Raw genomic sequence first — 7,877 nt, forward strand, 5'->3', positions numbered from 1 at the left:
TTAATGTGTATATAGATACTTTTGTACCAGTTTCCTCCAGCATCTTTACAAGGTCCTTTGCTGTTGTTCTGTGATTGATTTGCACTTTTCGCACCAAAGTACGTTCATCTCTAGGAGACAGAACGCGTCTCCTTCCTGTGACGGCTGTGTGGTCCCATGGTGTTTATACTTGTGTACTATTGTTTGTACAGATGAATGTGGTACCATCAGGCATTTGGAAATTGCTCCCAAGGATGAACCAGACTTGTGGAGGTCTACAATTTTTTTATGAGGTCTTGGCTGATTTCTTTAGATTTTCCCATGATGTCAAGCAAAGAGGCACTGAGCTTGAAGGTAGGCCTTGAAATACATCCACAGGTACACCTCCAATTGACTCAAATGATGAAAATTAGCCTATCAGAAGCTTCTAAAGCCATGACATCATTTTCTGGAATTTTCCGAGCTGTTTAAAGGCACAGTCAACTTCGTGTATGTAAACGTCTGACCTACTGGAATTGTGATACAGTGAATTATAAGTGAAATAATCTGTCTGTAAACAATTGTTGGAAAAATTACTTGTGTCATGCACAAAGTAGATGTCCTAACCAAGTTGCAAAAACTACAGTTTGTTAACAAGAAATTTGTGGAGTGGTTGAAAAACGAGTTTTAATGACTCCAACCTAAGTGTATGTAAACTTCCGACTTCAACTGTATTGTGCTGACGTCGCTTCCAGAGGCAGATTTGAACTTAGTAGTGAGTGTTGCAACCGAGGACAGATGATTTTTAAGCGCTACGCACTTCAGCACTCAGCAGTCACATTCTGTGAGCTTGTGTGGCCTACCACTTTGCGGCTGAGCAGGGCAGAATGTTGACGAACTGACTTGTTTGAAAGGTGGCATCCTATGACGATGCCACTAAGCTCTTTCGTAAGGCCATTCAACTACCAATGTTTGTCTATGGAGATTGCATGGCTGTGTGCTCAATTTTATACACCTGTCAGCAATAGGTGTGGCTTAAATAGATGAATCCACTAATATGAAGGGGTGTCCACATGCTTTTGTGTATATATAGTGTATATAGCCCTCACCACCATGTCCCTTGTCAGAGAGTGTTATCATGACTTTTTGACCTTTATGCAACTGCACAATGGAGACTTTGAACAGATAACTACCCAGGATGTTTTCACCAACATATTACAACCCAGCAAGCACATTTGGTTTCTTGGAAGTTATGGGAACATATTTTTTTGGTTACCAATTGGTTCTGAGAAAGAAGCCATACATTTCCTGACCAGAAAAAAAATGAATGTTTTTGAAACGTTCTGAGAATGGAAGTGAAAATGTTGTCTGTTCTGGGACCATACATTTTTAGGTTACAGGGAAGTTCTGAGAACATTTTATTATGGTTCCCTGAAAGTTTTCCTGAGATATTTAATTAATGTTCTGAGAACAGATAGGACACATTAATTTGCTTAAGCAATCATGCAAACACATTTATTTTTTGTTGTGGCACGGCATCAGTGAGATTCTAACCTATGATCTTCCGTTCTCTATCCATGGAATTAGTCCACTGCACCACCTTAACTCGTACAAAGCTGTTAATTTTAGTCTATTCAAACAGACACCATTCCAAAAGAAACAATCACTCATTAAGATCAGGTATAGCAAAGTATTGGGCGCCACCAACACACTTAACAAAATAGAGGATAGGGAGAGTTTTTCTGACACAGACAGAATTTATATGATTTTAAATAACTTTCTTAGAACATTCTTTGAACGTTACTGTTTTCTTGTGTTTTTTATGGAAGGTTTTCTTAAACCTGCAGAAAACATTGATGTACTGAAATTCCCACAAAAGAACGTTGTTTCTGAACATTCTCTGAATGTTCTAAGAACATGACTTTAAATAGAACCATGAAGAAACCTGTAGAAATCATTATGCTGAAGTACTGAATTTCCCACAGAAGAACATTGTTTCTTAAGGTTCTTAGAGCAATTTGAGAACATGACTATAAATACAACCATAAGAAAACGTTATGCTGTAATGAAATACAGTACTGTGCAAAAGTTTTAGGCAGGTGTGAAAATATGCTGTAAAGTAAGAATGTTTTCAAAAATAGACACGCTAATAGTTTATATTTATCAATTAACAAAATGCAACGTGAGTGAACAGAAGAAAAATCTACATCAAATCAATATTTGTTGTGACCACCCTTTGCCTTCAAAACAACATCAATTCTTCTAGGTACACTTGCACACAGTTTTTGAAGGAACTTGGCAGGTAGGTTGGCCCAAACATCTTGGAGAACTAACCACAGTTCTTCTGTGGATTTAGGAAGCCTCAGGTGCTTCTCTCTCTTCATGTAATCCCAGACAGACTCGATGATCAGGGCTCTGTGGGGGCCATACCATCACTTCCAGGACTCCTTGTTCTTCTTTACCCTGAAGATAGTTCTTAATAACTTTCGCTGTATGTTTGGGGTCGTTGTCATGCTGAAGAATACATTTGGGGCCAATCAGATGCCTCACTGACGGTATTGCATGATGGATAATTATCTGCCTGTACTTGTCAGCATGGAGGAGACCATTAATTCTGACCAAATCCCCAACTTAAGTTGTAGAAATGCAGCCCTAAACTTGCAAGGAACCTCCACCACGCTTCACGGTTGCCTGCAGACACTCATTTGTGTACCGCTCTCCAGTCCTTCGGCGAACAAACTGCCTTCTGCTACAGCCAAATATTTCACATTTTGACTCATCAGTCCAGAGCACCTGCTGCCATTTTTCTGCACCCCAGTTCCTGTGTTTTCGTGCATAGTTGAGTCACTTGGCCTTGTTTCCACGTCGGAGGTATGGCTTTTTGGCCGCAAGTCTTCCATGAAGGCCACTTCTGACCAGACTTCTCCAGACAGTAGATGGGTGTACCAGGGTCCCACTGTTTTCTGCCAATTCTGAGCTGATAGCACTGCTGGACATCTTCTGATTGCAAAGGGAAGGAAGCATGATGTGTCTTTGATCTGCTGCAGTAAGTTTCCTTGGCCGACTACTGCATCTACGGTCCTCAACGTTGCCCGTTTCTTTGTACTTCTTCAAAAGAGCTTGGACAGCACATCTGGAAACCCCTGTCTGCCTTGAAATTTCTGCCTGGGAGAGACCTTTCTAATGCAGTATAACTACCTTGTGTCTTGTTGCTGTGCTCAGTCTTGCCATGGTGTATGACTTTTAACAGTAAACTGTCTTCAGCAACCTCACCTTGTTAGCTGAGTTTGGCTGTTCCTCACCCAGTTTATTCCTCCTACACAGCTGTTTCTGTTTCAGTTAATGATTGAGTTTCAAACTACATATTGAATTGATGATCATTAGCACCTGTTTGGTATAATTGTTTAATCATACACCTGACTATATGCCTACAAAATCTCTGACTTTGTGCAAGTGTACCTACAGGAATTTATGTTGTTTTGACGGCAAAGGGTGGTCACACCAAATATGGATTTGATGTAGATATTTCTTCTGTTCACTCACTTTGCATTTAGTTAATTGATAAATATAATCTATTAACATGTCTATTTTTGAAAGCATTCTTACTTTACAGCATTTTTTCACACCTGCCTAAAACTTTAGCACAGTGCAGTACCCACAGAAGAACTGGTAGCCTACTGATTTCTGTGTTTGTGCAAGTAGAAAGAACATGTTGACTCACCCTACTTGTAGAGAAATGCCATTGCCATCTTCCTCTTTCATATTGCCTAAACGGCCTATGACTCTGTCATACAGTACCAGCTTTTAGTTTTTGTTGGCCTAGGCTACCTGGCTAAAATGCTTGCTTGCTTTTGTGGGCAACAATGCGCCAGGCCAACTGGTTAACATTAGCCTACTACATCTAGCTACATGTTAAACTTCCATCCTCTAAGGCCAAGGGTACAATATATGAATGTAAGATTATACAGTAGAGATAATTAAGTAACCACAAGTCCAAATCCCTATCTCCATCCATAGCTAATTTGGAAAGGGACAATTTTATCTAGCTAGCTAGCCACCGGATGACAGCGACACCATGAGATGCAACAACTCACACTTTTTGCTGTCAACGAACATTCTGATGTAATGTTATTGGTGTGAAGCCAAATCATAAGTGGCTTCCCTTGACACTTTTTTTTGATGTGCTAGGACCATTCACAGCTGAGCTCAATCAGTTCAGCTCAACGCTGATTGGCTATTATTTTTATATTTTTTATCAAGAGAGGCCAAATGCTCGCTGGCTTCCCTTGCATTCAATGTCCTACGGTAGACAACAATGTCATACTATTTTTGACCAGATAGAATCAGATGGACAGGCTACACATACTGAGACAGAGGAGCACTGTTTAATTTGTTTGCATGATTTCTCCGGTGAGATACATTTAGCCTGTTGCGTATTGAAGGAAATTTATGAAACACAGAGAGTCGAAAGATAAATATTTAGTATGTTTTTGTCTTTTTTTATTTTTATTTTGGGGAAGCCTGGATTCCCTTGGCATGCATGAATACACGCCACTGGAAACATGTGGTTCTCAGAACGTTATGTGCTAGCTGGGAACTCTCAACAGAAATTTGACATTCCTAATTAAGTTAGGGAAACAAACATGACATTTCTTTGATAAAGCAATTTCTTGATGAAGCCTTTTGTTCATTCTTTGAAACATTCTTTCACGTGCTGATTTGGTAATAGTACTATATCTCTCTGTAGCTGAATTCTTGGACATTGTTTGCGTGTGTCAGGTTAAGTGAGTATACGGGAGACAAGACAGTTGGGAAATTCCCACAACAATGGAGTCCTCTTGAGTGTTCCGGAACACCTGACAGGGATAGGTTAAGGTCAAAGGGTGTGGGGTCACATGTCAGGGGTCTGTAAACCCCTGATACACAGTTACACAACATGTTGTCTGTTAGGGATGTAGGCTCACTGCTCAGCCACATGTGGGCATTGTATCCACTTAGACAGACCTCACTCTCCCTTCTCTCTTCTAGCATGTCCTTTGCCATGTCAACATATTCATATTAACACGTATGAGACTGTGTGTCTTGTGTATGTGCATGCTATTAAGTAAGATAGCATACGAAAAGAAAAGTGGACAGTGGAGATAAAAAAAAATTAATGACAGATGATAGAGGATGCATAGTGTTTAATGATATTATGTTTCCCTTCTGTATATTTCAGGTTAGACACTGCAAAAATCTCTTTACCACTTAGAAAGAACATGGTCATTCAACTTTTAATGTTCTCATTTGTTTCCTACTGTGAGAAAATACTGCTTGGGTTTTTCTTCTTTCTGTTTTTAAAATTCCAGAACAAAGTACTTCCTGTATCTCAACCACAAATGAGAAAACAAATACAGTGCATTCGGAAAATATTCAGACCCCTTCACTTTTTCCATAGTTTGTTACGTTGCAGCCTTATTATAAAATTGCTTAAATATTTTTTTTACTTCATCAATCTACACACAATATCCCATAATGACAAAGCGAAAACAGGTTTTTAGAAATTTTTGCAAATACAGAAATACTTTATTTTCACAAGTATTCAGACCCTTTGCTATGAGACTCGAAATTGAGATCAGGTGCATCCCGTTTCCACTGATCTTTTATTTTTTATTCATTTTTATTTAACCTTTATTTAACTAGGCGAGTCAGTTAAGAACAAATTCTTATTTACAATGACGGCCTACCAAAAGGCAAAAGGCCTCCTGCGGGGATGGGGGCTGGGATTAAAAATAAGAAAATACAAATAAATATAGGACAAAACACACATCCCGACAAGAGAGACAACACTACGTAAAGAGAGACCTAAGACAACAACACAGCATGGTAGCAACACAACATGACAACAACATGGTAGTAACACAACATGGTTGCAGCACAAAACATGGTACAAACATTATTGGGCACAGACAACAGCACAAAGGGCAAGAAGGTAGAGACAACAATACATCACGTAAAGCAGCCACAACTGTCAGTAAGAGTGTCCATGATTGAGTCTTTGAATAAAGAGATTGAGATAAAACTGTCCAGTATGAGTGTTTGTTGCAGCTCGTTCCAGTCGTTAGCTGCAGCGAACTGAAAAGACGAGCGACCAAGGGATGTGTGTGCTTTGGGGACCTTTAACAGAATGTGACTGGCAGAACGGGTGTTTTATGTGGAGGAACATCCTTGAGATGTTTCTACAACTTGATTGGAGTCCACCTGTGGTAAATTCAATTGATTGGCCATGATTTGGAGAGGCACACACCTGTCTATATAAGGTCCCACAGTTGACAGTGCATGTCAGCTCAAAAAACAATCCATGAGGTTGAAGGAATTGTCTGTAGAGTTCCGAGACGGGATTGTGTCGAGATACAGATCAAGGGAAGGGTACCAAAACATTTCTGCAGCATTGAAGGTCCCCAAGAACACAGTGGCCTCCATCATTCTTAAATGGAAGAAGTTTGGAAGCACCAATATTGAACTCTTTGGCCTGAATTCCAAGTGTCACGTCTGATGGCGCCGGAAGAAATGGCAGCAGTTTTACAGGCGCCCAACCAATTGTGCTATTATGTGGGTTTTTTTGCGTTATTTGTAACTTATTTTGTACATGATGTTTCTGCAACCGTATCTTACGGCAGAAAAGAGCTTCTGGATATCAGGACAGCGATCACTCACCTCGGATAAGACAAAGATTTTTTCTTCAACAAGCAAGACGCACAAGACATTCTCCAAACGCCCAACAGGGCCAACAGTCCCGTTATTTGCAAGAGGAAGCAACGCCGGTACAGAGGACAAAGAGCCGGATGCCTGGTCAGGACCCGGAAAAGGCGGATGGGAAAGCTGCCGTTACCGTCAATACTACTCGCCAACGTACAGTCATTGGACAATAACCTAGACGAGGTACGATCACGAATATCCTACCAACGGGACATCAAAAACTGTAATATCCTATGTTTCACGGAATCGTGGATGAATGACGGCATGGATATTCAGCTAGTGGGATATACGCTGCACCGGCAAGATAGAACAGCACACTCCGGTAAGACGAGGGGGGGCGGTCTGTGCATATTTGTAAACAACAGCTGGTGCACGAAATCTAAGGAAGTCTCTATATTTTGCTCTCCTGAAGTAGAGTATAGTGTGATAAATTGCAGGCCACACTACTTGCCTAGAGTAGCTATACTTTTTATGGCTGTTTATTTACCACCACAGACAGATGCTGGCACTAAGACCGCATTCAGTTGGCTGTGTAAGGAAATAAGCAAACAGGAAACCACTCACCCAGAGGCGGCGCTCCTAGTGGCCGGAAACTTTAATGCAGGGAAACTTAAATCAGTTCTACCTAATTTCTATCATCATGTAAAATGTGCAATCAGAGGGAAAAAAATTCTAGATCACCTGTACTCCACACACAGAGACGGGTACAAAGCTCTCCCTTGCCCTCCATTTGGTAAATCCGACCACAACTCTACCCTCCTGATTCCTGCATACAAGCAAAAATTGAAGCAGGAAGCACCAGTGACTCGGTCTATAAATAAGGGGTCAGATGAAGCAGATGCTAAACTACAGGACTGTTTTGCTATCACAGACTGGAACATGTTCCGGGATTCTTCCGATGGCATTGAGGAGTACACCACATCAGTCACTGGCTTTATCAATAAGTGCATTGAGGACATCGTCCCCACAGTGACTGTACGTACATACCCCAACCAGAAGCCATGGATTACAGGCAACAGTCACACTGAGCTAAAGGGTAGAGCTGCCACTTTCAAGGTGCGGGACTCTAATCCGGAAGCCTACAAGAAATCCATCAAACAGGCAAAGCGTCAATACAGGGCTAAGATTGAATCATACTACACCAGCTCCGACGCTCGTCTTATGTGGCAGGGCTTGCAAAC

This window comes from Salmo trutta, chromosome 16, assembly GCF_901001165.1.
Source record: "Salmo trutta chromosome 16, fSalTru1.1, whole genome shotgun sequence".
In the NCBI taxonomy this organism is placed as follows: domain Eukaryota; kingdom Metazoa; phylum Chordata; class Actinopteri; order Salmoniformes; family Salmonidae; genus Salmo; species Salmo trutta.